Here is a 16,472-nt window from a genome sequence, read left to right on the forward strand (position 1 = left end):
CCTCAACCCCCCACCCTCTCTTTAAACCCCTATAAGATGCTTGTGTATGAACTGTATATGTGTACTGAAAGCGAGTGTGTACTGTTACTGTATATGTGTGTGTGTGTGTGTGTGTGTACTGAATGTGAGTCTCGCCATCTAAATCCTCAGGAGGGTCACCGCAGAACTGACTCAAGATGTTCCTCAGTCAGGTTCAGTAGCAACTAGCCTTGGTTACAGTCTTCTAGAAACTAACAAGTCTGATATTGAACTCTTTAACAGCTGCATCATTTTGTTAGCTGTTGTGCCTAACACTGTATGGAAGCACATTCATGCCAACATAATTTTTTTATTGGGGTAGACATATTGGAGGGGGACTAACGGACACACAGCAGTCAGAGTCGATTACTTTAGGAGAAAGCAGTTGCAACCTCCCTGGTGGGGTGCTCGCTAGCTGTGACCTATGTAGCTCCAATGAGGATGCTCGCCCACACTGGTTTACCTCATGACAAATATGGCATCAAAATTCACATCGAGGTTCACAAACTTTTCACTTTTTGTAATCTTAAGATTATGTTGATTAATATTCTGAAAATGAGCACCATCAGTTAACTTAAAGTTGCTTCATTTTTATTTATATTTGTTTCTTTTAAAATGTTATATCTTCATTTCAGGCTTGATTCTGCTGTTGTAGAGCAATCAGAAAAGCTTGGCATCATTTTCTTGGGTTATTGTGTATTGCCTCCCCACATCCCCCTGTTCCCTTCATGTTTGGTTTTAATACCTTTCCTCCATGAGTGTCTTGCCCCCCTGGCGTTCCCACCATGACCCCTCAGTCCATACAGTCTCAGTGGAGTGTCTGTGCAACAACTGTGGTAACCAACAGTAACATCAGCCTGAGAAGGGGTCGTCAACTGGTTTGTGCTAGAGCTAAATGGATGTGTGCTTTGTGTATTTCTACATCTACAGTTGAAGTCGGAAGTTTACATACACTTAGATTATTTCACTGTATCACAATTCCAGTGGGTCAGAAGTTTACATACACTAAGTTGACTGCCTTTAAACAGCTTGGAAGATTCCAGAAAATTATGTAATGGCTTTAGAAGCTTCTGATAGGCTAATTGACATCATTTGAGTCAATTGGAGGTGTACCTGTGGATGTATTTCAAGGCCTACCTTCAAACTCAGTCCCTCTTTGCTTGACATCATGGAAAAATCCAAATAAATCAGCCAAGACCTCAGAAAAACAATTGCAGACCTCCACAAGTCTGGTTCATCCTTGGGAACAATTTCCAAATGCCTGAAGGTACCACATTCATCTGTACAAACAATAGTACGCAAGTATAAACACCATGGGACCACACAGCTGTCATACCGCTCAGGAAGGAGACGCGTTCGGTCTCCTAGAGATGAACGTACTTTGGTGTGAAGTGCAAATCAACCTTGTGAAGATGCTGGAGGAAACGGGTACAAAAGTATCTATATCCACAGTAAACAAGCCCTATATCGACATAACCTGAAAGGCCGCTCAGCAAGGAAGAAGCCACTGCTTCAAAACCGCCATAAAAATGCCAGACTAAGATCATACTTTTGGGAGAAATGTCCTCTGGTCTGATGAAACAAAATAGAACTGTTTGGCCATAATGACATTCATTATGTTTGGAGGAAAAATGGGGAGGCTTGTAAGCCGAAGAACAACATCCCAACCATGAAGCACGGGTGTGGCAGCATCATGTTGTGGGGTTGCTTTGCTGCAGGAGGGACTGGTGCACTTCACAAAATAGATGGCATCATGAGGGAGGAAAATTATGTGGCTATATTGAAGCAATATCTCAAGACATCAGTCAGGAAGTTAAAGCTTGGTCGCAAATGAGTCTTCCAAATGGACAATGACCCCAAGCATACTTCCAAAGTTGGGGCAAAATGGCTTAAGGACAACAAAGCCAAGGTATTGGAGTGGCCATCACAAAGCCCTGACCTCAATCCTATAGAACATTTGTGGGCAGGCAGAACTGAAAAAGCGTGTATGAGCAAGGAGGCCTTCAAACCTGACTCTGTTACACCAGCTCTGTCAGGAGGAATGGGCCAAAATTCACCCGACCTATTGTGGAAGGCTACCTGAAACAATTGACCTAGGTTAAACAATTTAAAGACAATGCTACCAAATACTAATTGAGTGTATGTAAACTTTCTGACCCACTGGGAATGTGATGAAAGAAATAAAAGCTGAAATTAATCATTCTCTCTACTATTATTCTGACATTTCACATTCTTAAAATAAAGTGGTGATCCTAACTGACCTAAAACAGGGAATTTCTACTAGGATTAAATGTCAGGAATTGTGAAAAACTGAGTTTAAATGATTTTGGCTAAGGTGTATGTAAACTTCTGACTTTAACTGTATATACAGTATGGCTCTGCATTGGGCTATCCGATTAGATTACAAAATTGAGGATTAGGCTAAACTACTGTATGTTACACTCTTTGATTGTGTTACCATTACTCATTGGGACATGTTAGTGTGTTAATTGCGGAGATGTGGCCAAAACACAGCATAAACACAGATGAGAAACTGTCACACAAATCATGAATACATTGAAAGCCCTATGTGTGGTCTTAATCATAAGATAAACCTGGGTATGAATGATGTACTGATTATTTGTGAAGTAAATATGGGCGCTTTCATTATTGATTAAGATATTATTTAACCTTTTTTGAAATGGTTAATATTGTCTGTTTCATTTTTAGATTAAAGGCAAATGTTGAAAAAGAGTCACAACATTCTAGTGAATGGAAGTGTACTACACAATGTTATTGTCCATTGGATGATAATGCTCGTGTTCCTGACCTTCCCAATGGTTTCTTTATTAAAACATTCATGTGCTATTTATAATCTTGTGAGTTGTATTCTTTTGCCAGTCATGTAATTTTTTACCTAGTCGTGTTCTTTTGCCAGTCGTTATTTTTAAGTAGTTGTATTTTTTTCTCAGTCATATTATTGTTGTTATATACTTATTTTGACGCTGTAGACAGTTGCAGCCATACTGTATTTGCGGTTGTTTATTTCCCATTTAATAATCCACTTATAGTTATCGTGTGCTCCAGTCCCAGGAAATTCTGGAAATGATACGATCGTTACCCTTAGATCCAGGCTGTATCGCATCTGGCCGTGATTGGGAGTCCCATAGGGCGGCGCACAATTGGCCCAGCGTCGTCCGGTTTTGGTCAGAGTAGGCCGTCATTGTAAATAAGAATTTGTTCTTAACTGACTTGCCTGGTAAAATAAAAAATAAATAAACAATTAAATCGCCTTTTTATGTGCTTTTCATCTGTATGGGCCAGCCCTTTACACATGAGAGACCTGAGAAAGTGAGGATGATTTCTCTATTACCAGGCCTGTTGACAAAGTCCAATGTTTCCCAAGGAAGTTACATCAAAATCAGGTTTCTGACATGGATATCGTCAAAGGCATAATGTCTTAATGTATATGATGAGTATCAGATTAGATAAGGCACGCTAAATTCTTATATGCTGTAATAAGTCACAATGATAGCATTTGAAAATGCTGGTTTTATTTCATTTTTTTGCTGCTTTGCTCACCTGCATTACGTGAATGTTATATTGCAAGCGTGGATGGGGAATTATCCCAACAAATATAGGACAAACATGTACAAATATTTCATCCAGAATAGAAGTTCTTGCATTAAGTCAAATAGTAGTGTTAGAGACAGTTTGTGTGTGGAACAAAAATGTGTTTAAAGATATTTGATTGATTTGTTATTTTAATCGAAATGTATTGAAATTGCATTGACATTATTGTAATTGAAACTCCCTTATTGGTTTGACACCTAGTGGCCGGTTGTGGGTTTGCCTGTAGAGTGGCATATGAGTAAAGATGGCGTCAGGAACAACAGTTCGGACAGGTGTGCAGCCTGATAGGAACAGGAATATAGCCTATATAGCCATGTAGACAACAAACAAAAGTTTATTTGGGACTATTTTACTTTTGACCTTTTATCAACCTTGGAATCTGTGTGGTAACTGGGCAATCTTATTCTGAGTAATAAATCTAATTTAACTGCAATCAAAAACTCTTATTTAAGTGTACACCGAGTCACTGGTGTCTTTCAATAATGTTTATTCATAGGACTGAAAGGAAAATTTACCGGTAATAGCAGGTACCATATTTTTTTGCACCTAGTATTTTATGACATCGTCAATCTTCACTCGAAGCCCAACACTATAATACATTCATGTAAACTAAACTACACTGAGGAGTGTTGTATCCCTATGACCTGATTTCAGGTGTAATAGTTAGTATTGGCCAGTATCCAATATATATATTTACTGGTACTATTGTGTCTTAATCTGTACCCACTCTATTCACACCTGAGTATATTCACCTCAGGAGGCTGAAGAAATTCGGCTTGTCACCAAAAGCACTCACAAACTTCTACAGATGCACAATCGAGAGCATCCTGGCGGGCTGTATCACCGCCTGGTATGGCAACTGCACCGCCCTCAACCGTAAGGCTCTCCAGAGGGTAGTGAGGTCTGCACAACGCATCACCGGGGGCAAACTACCTGCCCTCCAGGACACCTACACCACCCGATGCTACAGGAAGGCCATAAAGATCATCAAGGACATCAACCACCCGAGCCACTGCCTGTTCACCCCGCTGCCATCCAGAAGGCGAGGTCAGTACAGGTGCATCAAAGCTGGGACCGAGAGACTGAAAAACAGCTTCTATCTCAAGGCCATCAGACTGTTAAACAGCCACCACTAACATTGAGTGGCTACTGCCAACACACTGTCAATGACACTGACTCTACTCCAGCCACTTTAATCATGGGAATTGATGGGAAATGATGTAAATATATCACTAGCCACTTTAAACAATGCTACCTTATATAATGTTACTTACCCTACATTGTTCATCTCATATGCATACGTTGATACTGTACTCTATATCATCGACTGCATCCTTATGTAATACATGTATCACTAGCCACTTTAACTATGCCACTTGGTTTACATACATCTCATATGTATATACTGTACTCGATATCATCTACTGTATCTTGCCTATGCTGCTCTGTACCATCACTCATTCATATATCCTTATGTACATATTCTTTATCCCCTTACACTGTGTATGACAGTAGTTTTTTTTGGAATTGTTAGTTAGATTACTTGCTCGTTATTACTGCATTGTCGGAACTAGAAGCACAAGCATTTCGCTACACTCGCATTAACATCTGCTAACCATGTGTATGTGACAAATAAAATTTGATTTGATTTGATTTGATTTACAGTTTAATGTCCTGTTTTTTTTATTTGTTTTTTTTATTTTTTTATTATTTTTTTTTTTTAACCTTTATTTAACCAGGTAGGCAAGTTGAGAACAAGTTCTCATTTACAATTGCGACCTGGCCAAGATAAAGCAAAGCAGTTCGACAGATACAACGACACAGAGTTACACATGGAGTAAAACAAACATACAGTCAATAATACAGTAGGAAAATAAGTCTATATACAATGTGAGCAAATGAGGTGAGAAGGGAGGTAAAGGCAAAAAAGGCCATGGTGGCAAAGTAAATACAATATAGCAAGTAAAACACTGGAATGGTAGTTTTGCAATGGAAGAATGTGCAAAGTAGAAATAAAAATAATGGGGTGCAAAGGAGCAAAATAAATAAATAAATTAAAATGAAATACAGTTGGGAAAGAGGTAGTTGTTTGGGCTAAATTATAGGTGGGCTATGTACAGGTGCAGTAATCTGTGAGCTGCTCTGACAGTTGGTGCTTAAAGCTAGTGAGGGAGATAAAGTGTTTCCAGTTTCAGAGATTTTTGTAGTTCGTTCCAGTCATTGGCAGCAGAGAACTGGAAGGAGAGGCGGCCAAAGAAAGAATTGGTTTTGGGGGTGACTAGAGAGATATACCTGCTGGAGCGTGTGCTACAGGTGGGAGATGCTATGGTGACCAGCGAGCTGAGATAAGGGGGGACTTTACCTAGCAGGGTCTTGTAGATGACATGGAGCCAGTGGGTTTGGCGACGAGTATTTAGCGAGGGCCAGCCAACGAGAGCGTACAGGTCGCAATGGTGGGTAGTATATGGGGCTTTGGTGACAAAACGGATTGCACTGTGATAGACTGCATCCAATTTGTTGAGTAGGGTATTGGAGGCTATTTTGTAAATGACATCGCCAAAGTCGAGGATTGGTAGGATGGTCAGTTTTACAAGGGTATGTTTGGCAGCATGAGTGAAGGATGCTTTGTTGCGAAATAGGAAGCCAATTCTAGATTTAACTTTGGATTGGAGATGTTTGATATGGGTCTGGAAGGAGAGTTTACAGTCTAACCAGACACCTAAGTATTTGTAGTTGTCCACGTATTCTAAGTCAGAGCCGTCCAGAGTAGTGATGTTGGACAGGCGGGTAGGTGCAGGTAGCGATCGGTTGAAGAGCATGCATTTAGTTTTACTTGTATTTAAGAGCAATTGGAGGCCACGGAAGGAGAGTTGTATGGCATTGAAGCTTGCCTGGAGGGTTGTTAACACAGTGTCCAAAGAAGGGCCGGAAGTATACAGAATGGTGTCGTCTGCGTAGAGGTGGATCAGAGACTCACCAGCAGCAAGAGCGACCTCATTGATGTATACAGAGAAGAGAGTCGGTCCAAGAATTGAACCCTGTGGCACCCCCATAGAGACTGCCAGAGGTCCGGACAGCAGACCCTCCGATTTGACACACTGAACTCTATCAGAGAAGTAGTTGGTGAACCAGGCGAGGCAATCATTTGAGAAACCAAGGCTGTCGAGTCTGCCGATGAGGATGTGGTGATTGACAGAGTCGAAAGCCTTGGCCAGATCAATGAATACGGCTGCACAGTAATGTTTCTTATCGATGGCGGTTAAGATATCGTTTAGGACCTTGAGCGTGGCTGAGGTGCACCCATGACCAGCTCTGAAACCAGATTGCATAGCAGAGAAGGTATGGTGAGATTCGAAATGGTCGGTAATCTGTTTGTTGACTTGGCTTTCGAAGACCTTAGAAAAGGCACGGTAGGATAGATATAGGTCTGTAGCAGTTTGGGTCAAGAGTGTCCCCCCCTTTGAAGAGGGGGATGACCGCAGCTGCTTTCCAATCTTTGGGAATCTCAGACGACACGAAAGAGAGGTTGAACAGGCTAGTAATAGGGGTGGCAACAATTTCAGCAGATAATTTTAGAAAGAAAGGGTCCAGATTGTCTAGCCCGGCTGATTTGTAGGGGTTCAGATTTTGCAGCTCTTTCAGAACATCAGCTGAATGGATTTGGGAGAAGGAGAAATGGGGAAGGCTTGGGCGAGTTGCTGTTGGGGGTGCAGTGCTGTTGACCGGGGTAGGAGTAGCCAGGTGGAAAGCATGGCCAGCAGCAGAAAAATGCTTATTGAAATTCTCAATTATGGTGGATTTATCAGTGGTGACAGTGTTTCCTATCTTCAGTGCAGTGGGCAGCTGGGAGGAGGTGTTCTTATTCTCCATGGACTTTACAGTGTCCCAGAACTTTTTTGAGTTAGTGTTGCAGGAAGCAAATTTCTGCTTGAAAAAGCTAGCCTTGGCTTTTCTAACTGCCTGTGTATAATGGTTTCTAGCTTCCCTGAAGAGCTGCATATCACGGGGGCTGTTCGATGCTAATGCAGAACGCCATAGGATGTTTTTGTGTTGGTTAAGGGCAGTCAGGTCTGGGGAGAACCAAGGGCTATATCTGTTCCTGGTTCTAAATTTCTTGAATGGGGCATGTTTATTTAAGATGGTTAGGAAGGCATTTGCACAATGTGCAGCTACAATTCAAAAGAAAGTGGGTCTATTTTGTAGCAAACCTGTACACATACAGTCACATCCACAGACATGCATTAAAGGTCCAATTGTGATCAATTAAAATTGTCAAAAAGAACTAGCTTCTTAGCAAAGAGCACTTTCTCAAGCAGATATTTTCCTAGGACTGTCTGGAATTGGTCTGGGTGGGGAGGGGGAAACTGAAAATGTGCTGTTATTGGAAGAGAGGTTTCAAACTCTCTTATTGGTCCATTGACTAACTCCATCCCACCAAAACAGGTCGAAATTTCAGGCTGTCTTTTCAAACTGCGTTTACACTAAAGGGGCATTATCATAATTTTCACAATTTCACAGTATTCCAACCTCATAGTGTGGAAATATACACTGAGTGTGCAAAACATTAAGAATGGCTCTTTCCATGGTATAGACTGACTAGGTGAATCCAGGTGGAAGCTATGATACCTTATTGATGTCACTTGTTAATACATCCACTTCAATCAGTGTAGATGAAGGGAAAGACAGGTTAAAGAAGGATTTTTAAGCCTTGAGACAATTGAGGAATGGATCGTGTGTGTGCCATTCACAGGGTGAATGCAATGCAACTCAATATTAGGAAGGTGTTCTTAATGTTTTGTACACTCAGTGTACATATGACAGGAACACTCTCACACTGCACATGTTCAAGCCATGATTATCTGCAAGGACTACATGTGGTGTGCACTTGTTTTTGGCATATATGTACATGCATACATGTGCACATACACACACAGTGGTGGAAAAAGTACCCAAATGTCATACTTGAGTAAAAATAAAGATACCTTAAAAGTGAAAGTCATCCAGTAAAATAAGACAAGTAAAAGTCTACAATTATTTGGTTTTAAATGTACTTAAGTATCAAAGGTAAATGTAATCACTAAAATATACTTAAGTATCAAAAGTAAAAGTATAAATCATTTAAAATTCCTTATATTAAGCAAACCAGACAGCACGATTTTCTTGTTTTTTAAATTTACGGGTAGCCAGGGGCACACTTCAACACTCAAACATCCTTTACAAGCAAAGCATTTGTTTTTAGTGTGTCTGCCAGATCAGAGGCAGTAAGGATGACCAGGGATGTTCTCTTGATAAGTGCATGAATTGGACCATCTTCCTGTCCTGCTAAGCATTCAAAATGTAACTAGCACTTTGGGTGTCAGGGAAAATGTATGGAGTAAAAAGCACATTATTTTCATTAGGAATGTAGTGAAGTAAAAATGGTAAAATATAGATACCCTAAAAAAAATACCTGTAGTACTTTAAAGTATTTTTTACTTAAGTACTGTACACCACTGCATACACATGCACACAAATGTGTGCACATCCCATGTAGTCCTCTCACATACCATGGTTGTGGCCTTTATTTTATCACTGCAGTCAGCTTATCTGTAGAAATTCTGAAACAAGAAAATACAGGATTTAAAAAGCCCTTTAATGTGTGCTGAAAGGCACAATGTATTCCCAGCTCTTGTATTTCTATTCATGATACGACCTCTTATGGATCCAACACTTTTTTTCAATTTTGGCCTAAAATGACATACCCAAATCTAACTGCCTGTAGCTCAGGACCTGAAGCAAGGATATGCATATTCTTCATACCATTTGAAAAGGAAACAATTTTAAGTTTGTGGAAATGTGAAATTAATGTAGGAGAATAACACATTAGATCTGATAAAAGATGATGCAAAGAAAAAAACATGCTTTTGTTTTTTTTGTACCAACATCTTTGGAATGCAAGTTAAAAGGCCATAATGTGTTATTGCAGCCCAGGCGCAATTTAAATTTTGGCCACTCTGTATGTGCAAAATGATGAGCCATTGCATATCATAACAGTGCACTCTCCTCAAACAATAGCATGGTATTCTTTCACTGTAATAGCGAATGTAAATTGGACAGTGCAGTTAGATTAGCCTAAATGTAAGCTTTCTGCCCGTATCAAATATGTCTAATGCTTTTGTTACTTAAAACCTCATGCTAATCATATTAGCCTACCTTAGCTCAACTGTCCCACTGGGGGATACCGATACCTGTAGTGGTTAAATACTTGGGGGCGGCAGGTAGCCTAGTGGTTAGAGTGTTAAGCCAGTAACCGAAAAGTTGCTCGATCGAATCCCAGAGCTGACAAGGTACAAATATGTTGTTCTGCTCCTGAACAAGGCAGTTAAGGCCACTGTTCCCCGGTAGGCTGTCATTGTAAATAAGAATTTGTTCTTAACTGACTTGCCTAGTTAAATAAAGAATACAAAAAATACCCCAAACTGTTTAATACTATTGCATCCCCAATAATAACAGAAAACAACAAGTTGTATTACTCTAAAGAAAACGTACCTGTAGGAACTTGAATGTTCCTCTGCAGATTTGCTGTCTATCAAGGAAATATGATGTCCTCTGTTTCCTTTCTTTTTGTTTTCCCCTTTTCGAGCTGACAGAGGTTCATGGAAACGGGGATCTTACCAATGAGCACTAATGTTTTAAATCTGAAAATAAGACAAATAACAATATATAATTATTTAACATTCAGTCATCGTCATAATCTCTGAGACAATACATTTTCAATAACCTGTACTCATTGAAATGCCTGTGTGAACACACACAAACTAGTATTGTAAATGGTTCATGTTTGCTATAATGTTATGTGCTAACATTATTGATGGCCATTTCATGCATTTCTGTAACCAATCTCTTACCATCACACACAAGTCCCAATGTTACTAGCTAGGTTGCATGGGCTACACGTCCCCCATTTCCCTCTCACATGCCACACATTCACTCACACTCGGTTTTAATTTGCTAGACAGCCTACTTGAGCCTCATCATTTACTTTTGACAGACGCTCTTGTCCAGAGCGACATACAGTAGTGAGTGCAGACATTTTTCCTACTGATTCCCTGCGGGAATCATACCCACAACTCTGACGTTGCAAGCGCCATGCTTGCAGGTGTCAAAAAGTAGTATAGCGGGGGTGAGGCTATGAAGCAGGCAGTGGAGGTGCAACAAGTGAGAGTGGAGAGAAGAGTGTCATGCTGAGGCTGTGAGGGTGGTCCAGGTCCAGAGAGATACAGGTTCAAGGGAGAGAGGGTGATTACGGGGCAGGTGGGCGGCGATATGTTATGCATAGGTAAGAGAAAGCTGTTGACGTTCATAGCAAGAGCTATCAATAGCAGAGTCTAAAACAGAGAGGATTCTGCTAATAGTCAAAGCTGCTGGGAGACATCTGAGTGTGACAGGGTTGACATGGGAAGAGGTTCGAGATGACCTCAATCAGTCGAGGGTGGAGTCATGTATTACTGGATCTTAGTTATGATGTTAATACTACAATGGAATGTTCGAAGCCCGTTGGCTAATGGGCAGGAGTTCAAGCAGTTCATTGTAGATATGCCAGCTTAGCCTGATGTGATTTGAGCACAGGAAACATGGCTCAAACCAACTGTGGAGTTTATCATATAGGGATATGTAGTGGTTCGCAGGGACAGAGATGTAGGGGGGGGATGTGCCACCTTCCTAAAGCAAGGTTTTCCCTACATGATGCTAGGCAAAGGTGTTGAACTGGATTATGTGGTGGTGGAGATGTGGTAGTGGAGGTGTGGTTGAGAGGAGGGGTGATAGTGAACTACAAATGAAAGACCTGGTGTGCCTGAATGATGGCCGAGGGACCAGGATTGATGTAGCCACAGGGAAAGAGTCTGTCTTGGACCTCACTCTGGTATCTAGTGCGATGGCAGGAATCTGTGAGTGGGAGGTATGGGAGGAGTGATCATTACCCCATAGTATGCACAGTAGGCCGGAGGAAGGAGGAGGTGTCAGTGGATGGAGTAGGAAGGTGTGTTTTTGGAAGGGCCAAGTGGGATCCGTTTCAGAAGCTGAGTGAGTGAGCAGGTGATGGCTCGGGTGGATATGAGAGGGGATGTGGATAGTATGAATAACTGGGTGAGAACAGCGTTAGTGGGGGCAGCTACTGAGGCTATACTGTCAGGGTTTGTTTCTTTCGTCCTTGTCAATCATCATTGGCTCATTGGTGAAATTATCATTATGACAATATATTTAATGAAATCCTTCAAAAACCTTTATTAATGCAATTGCAGACAGAAGTTGACAAACAGGAACATGGCACGCATGTTTCCGAGTAAGTTCTGGATCAAACAAAAGGTCTCAAGTTGTTTTATTAAACCGAAGTCCCACCTTAGTGAGGTCATTGACTACGTCATTACCTTTTTAATCCTGAGAGCAAAACCCTGCATCCATAGCTGTACAAACATAGAGTTTCAGTGTTATCTAAAAGCTAGGCAATAAATATCCCCTCCCCGAAGTTGATTTATTGTAGAATGTCTGACTAGTCTCTTATCTCACACACTCCCCTGCAGAGTTCTGTCTCAGTCACACATGTCTAACCCCTCCCCTTCTATTAATAAAACATAAGCATAATCAATTATTCTAATACATCAAACATTTTGGTACAACCCTTTTCATGACCCCTAGGTGAACCCATGGTGGACGGAGGAGTGTGGGGAAATGGTGAGGAGTAGGAACAGGGCATTTAGAGTACTGAAAAGAACACATAACTTCCAACATCTAATTCAGTATAAGCAGGCCAAGGCCCTGGTGAGGAGAAATATCCGTCAGGCAAAGAGGTCATGTTGGCCTCAGTTCTGTGACACCATTGGAAGGGCGACACCAGTGGGAGAAGTGTGGGGGATGATTAAGAGGATGAGTGGGGTCAGAAGGGAGTGGGATTATCCAGTGTTGACGAGTGGGAAGGATGTGGCAGTAACAGATGAGAAGGCAGAGATAATGGCCAAAGTGTTTGTCCAAGTACATAGCTTGGCAAATTTGTCAGAGGAAGGGCAGAGGAAGAGAGAGAGAACGAGAGAGGAGCATCCTGGAGTGCTGGATGGGAGGGAGGATATAAATAATGCGTTGAATGCACCATTTACCATGGCAGAGGTGAAAAGGGCAATAGGTAAGGCTGGGTTAACTTCACCTGGGAAAGATGAGGTGTGCTATCTTATGTTGGCCCATTTTAGTGATGAGGCACTGGATAAGGTATTGGTGTTGTACAACAGAGGGTGGAAGGAGGAGAAACTACCAGGCAGTTGGAAGGAGGCAGTAGTGGTACCAATCCGGGAATCCAGGGAAGGACCCAACGAAGCCAACAAGCTATCGGCCAATAGCTTTATCACATGTATGTAAGATTATGAAACGTATGATTACGGAGAGTCTAACTTACTTCCTGGAGAGCAGGGGGATAGTATAGCCACATCAGAGTGGGTTCAGGAAGGGTAGGGGAACTATGGACCCAGTGCTCTGCTTAAATCAAATCAAATTTTATTTGTCACATACACATGGTTAGCAGATGTTAATGCGAGTGTAGCGAAATGCTTGTGCTTCTAGTTCCGACAATGCAGTAATAACCAACAAGTAATCTAACTAACAATTCCAAAACTACTGTCTTATACACAGTGTAAGGGGATAAAGAATATGTACATAAGGATATATGAATGAGTGATGGTACAGAGCAGCATAGGCAAGATACAGTAGCTGATATCGAGTACAGTATATACATATGAGATGAGTATGTAAACAAAGTGGCATAGTAAAAGTGGCTAGTGATACATGTATTACATAAGGATGCAGTCGATGATATAGAGTACAGTATATACGTATGCATATGAGATGAATAATGTAGGGTATGTAAACATTATATAAGGTAGCATTGTTTAAAGTGGCTAGTGATATATTTACATTTCCCATCAATTCCCATTATTAAAGTGGCTGGAGTTGAGTCAGTGTCAGTGTCAGTGTGTTGGCAGCAGCCACTCAATGTTAGTGGTGGCTGTTTAACAGTCTGATGGCCTTGAGATAGAAGCTGTTTTTCAGTCTCTCGGTCCCAGCTTTGATGCACCTGTACTGACCTCGCCTTCTGGATGATAGCGGGGTGAACAGGCAGTGGCTCGGGTGGTTGATGTCCTTGATGATCTTTATGGCCTTCCTGTAACATCGGGTGGTGTAGGTGTCCTGGAGGGCAGGTAGTTTGCCCCCGGTGATGCGTTGTGCAGACCTCACTACCCTCTGGAGAGCCTTACGGTTGAGGGCGGAGCAGTTGCCGTACCAGGCAGTGATACAGCCCGCCAGGATGCTCTCGATTGTGCATCTGTAGAAGTTTGTGAGTGCTTTTGGTGACAAGCCGAATTTCTTCAGCCTCCTGAGGTTGAAGAGGCGCTGCTGCGCCTTCTTCACGATGCTGTCTGTGTGAGTGGACCAATTCAGTTTGTCTGTGATGTGTATGCCGAGGAACTTAAAACTTGCTACCCTCTCCACTACTGTTCCATCGATGTGGATAGGGGGGTGTTCCCTCTGCTGTTTCCTGAAGTCCACAATCATCTCCTTAGTTTTGTTGACGTTGAGTGTGAGGTTATTTTCCTGACACCACACTCCGAGGGCCCTCACCTCCTCCCTGTAGGCCATCTCGTCGTTGTTGGTAATCAAGCCTACCACTGTTGTGTCGTCCGCAAACTTGATGATTGAGTTGGAGGCGTGCGTGGCCACGCAGTCGTGGGTGAACGGAGTACAGGAGAGGGCTCAGAACGCACCCTTGTGGGGCCCCAGTGTTGAGGATCAGCGGGGAGGAGATGTTGTTGCCTACCCTCACCACCTGGGGGCGGCCCGTCAGGAAGTCCAGTACCCAGTTGCACAGGGCGGGGTCGAGACCCAGGGTCTCGAGCTTGATGACGAGCTTGGAGGGTACTATGGTGTTGAATGCCGAGCTGTAGTCGATGAACAGCATTCTCACATAGGTATTCCTCTTGTCCAGATGGGTTAGGGCAGTGTGCAGTGTGGTTGACATTGCATCGTCTGTGGACCTATTTGGGCGGTAAGCAAATTGGAGTGGGTCTAGGGTGTCAGGTAGGGTGGAGGTGATATGGTCCTTGACTCGTCTCTCAAAGCACTTCATGATGACGGATGTGAGTGCTACGGGGCGGTAGTCGTTTAGCTCAGTTACCTTAGCTTTCTTGGGAACAGGAACAATGGTGGCCCTCTTGAAGCATGTGGGAACAGCAGACTGGTATAGGGATTGATTGAATATGTCCGTAAACACACCGGCCAGCTGGTCTGCGCATGCTCTGAGGGCGCGGCTGGGGATGCCGTCTGGGCCTGCAGCCTTGCGAGGGTTAACACGTTTAGAAGCAGAGGTCAGGAAGGCTCAGGTGAACAAGGAGACTGTTGTAGCTGTCTTTCTTGATGTGGAGAAGGCGCATGATATGATGTGGAAGGAGGGGTTGTGAATCAAGCTTGATAATATGGAAGGAAGGAAGAATGTACAAATGGGAGGAAGAATGTACAACTGGATAAAGGATTTCCTGTTTGGAAGGTCTATCCAGGTGAGGGTGGGGAAGTCTCTATCTCTATCTATCGCTACCTGGTGGATAAGGATACACCACAGGGGAGCGTGATTAGTCCTCTGTTGTTCTCAATCATGATCAGTGATGTTTACTCTCAGGTACAGCTGGCTATTATTTGTTGATGATGGGCCCTTATGGGAGAGGGGAAGAAATGTGCCATACATAGTCAGGATGGTACAGGAAGCAATTGACGAGGTAGAGCGGTGAGCATTAATGTGGGTATTTGGGTTCTCTGTAGAGAAAACTCTGTTCTTTTCCAGGAGGTAGGTGGGAGATGAGGTATGCTTGAGGTTATATGGGAGAAACTTGGAGAGGGTGGGTGTCTTCAGGTTCCTTGGGGTGTACTTTGACACTAGACTGACCTAGGCAGAACACATTGAGAGAGTGGTGGGAAAGTGTAAGGCGCTAAATGTGATGCGCTGTCTGACGGGGAAGGAGTGGGGGGCTGGCCGTTCCTCATCGAGGACCATGTATGTTGCATTGATCCGGTTTGACTGGGAAGGAGTGGGAGGCTGGCCGTTCCTCATCGAGGACCATGTATGTTGCATTGATCCAGGCTGACGGGGAAGGAGTGGGGTGCTGGCCGTTCCTCATCGAGGACCATGTATGTTGTATCAATCTGATCTGTAATAGACTATTGCAGTAAAGCCTTTGATTCGGCAGTTTGGACCTTATTGGAAAGTCTAGATGTCATACAGAGGCAAGGACTCAGAATATGTAGTAGGGCGTTTCTGACGTCCCCAGTGGCTGCACTACAGGTGGAGATGGGGGGGATATGCCATTGCAGATTAGGAGACAGCAGCTGGCAATGAATTATTGTGTCAATCCACAGGGACATGGGGTGTCTCATCCTTCGAAAGGGATTTTACAGGCATGCTAGGAACATGAGCGAAGACAGAACACAAGCTTTTGTGGGTGGGTGGGTAATACCCAGGCAAAGGAGATGGGACTGTATGGAAGGGAGTTTAGTCGAATGGTAGCTATTCCTGTAAATCCAGCATGACTACTCTCGCCTCTAGTAGTTGATCTAGAAGTGTTGGAGGGATTACAGAAAGATAGGGAGGGTGTTGATCCATCTGATTTGTTTAGTAGACATCTGGATACTGTGCATCAGGATGTTGTGGCCATTTACACAGATGGTTCAAAAGATCAAAGGACAGGACATACTGGGTCAATGTGGGGTGAAAGTCAGGAAATGTATTACAGATCATCTGGCTGTATATACAGCGGAGCTGATTGCCATAC

The sequence above is a fragment of the Oncorhynchus tshawytscha genome, linkage group LG22 (assembly GCF_018296145.1).
Source record: "Oncorhynchus tshawytscha isolate Ot180627B linkage group LG22, Otsh_v2.0, whole genome shotgun sequence".
Taxonomy (NCBI): Eukaryota; Metazoa; Chordata; class Actinopteri; order Salmoniformes; family Salmonidae; genus Oncorhynchus; species Oncorhynchus tshawytscha.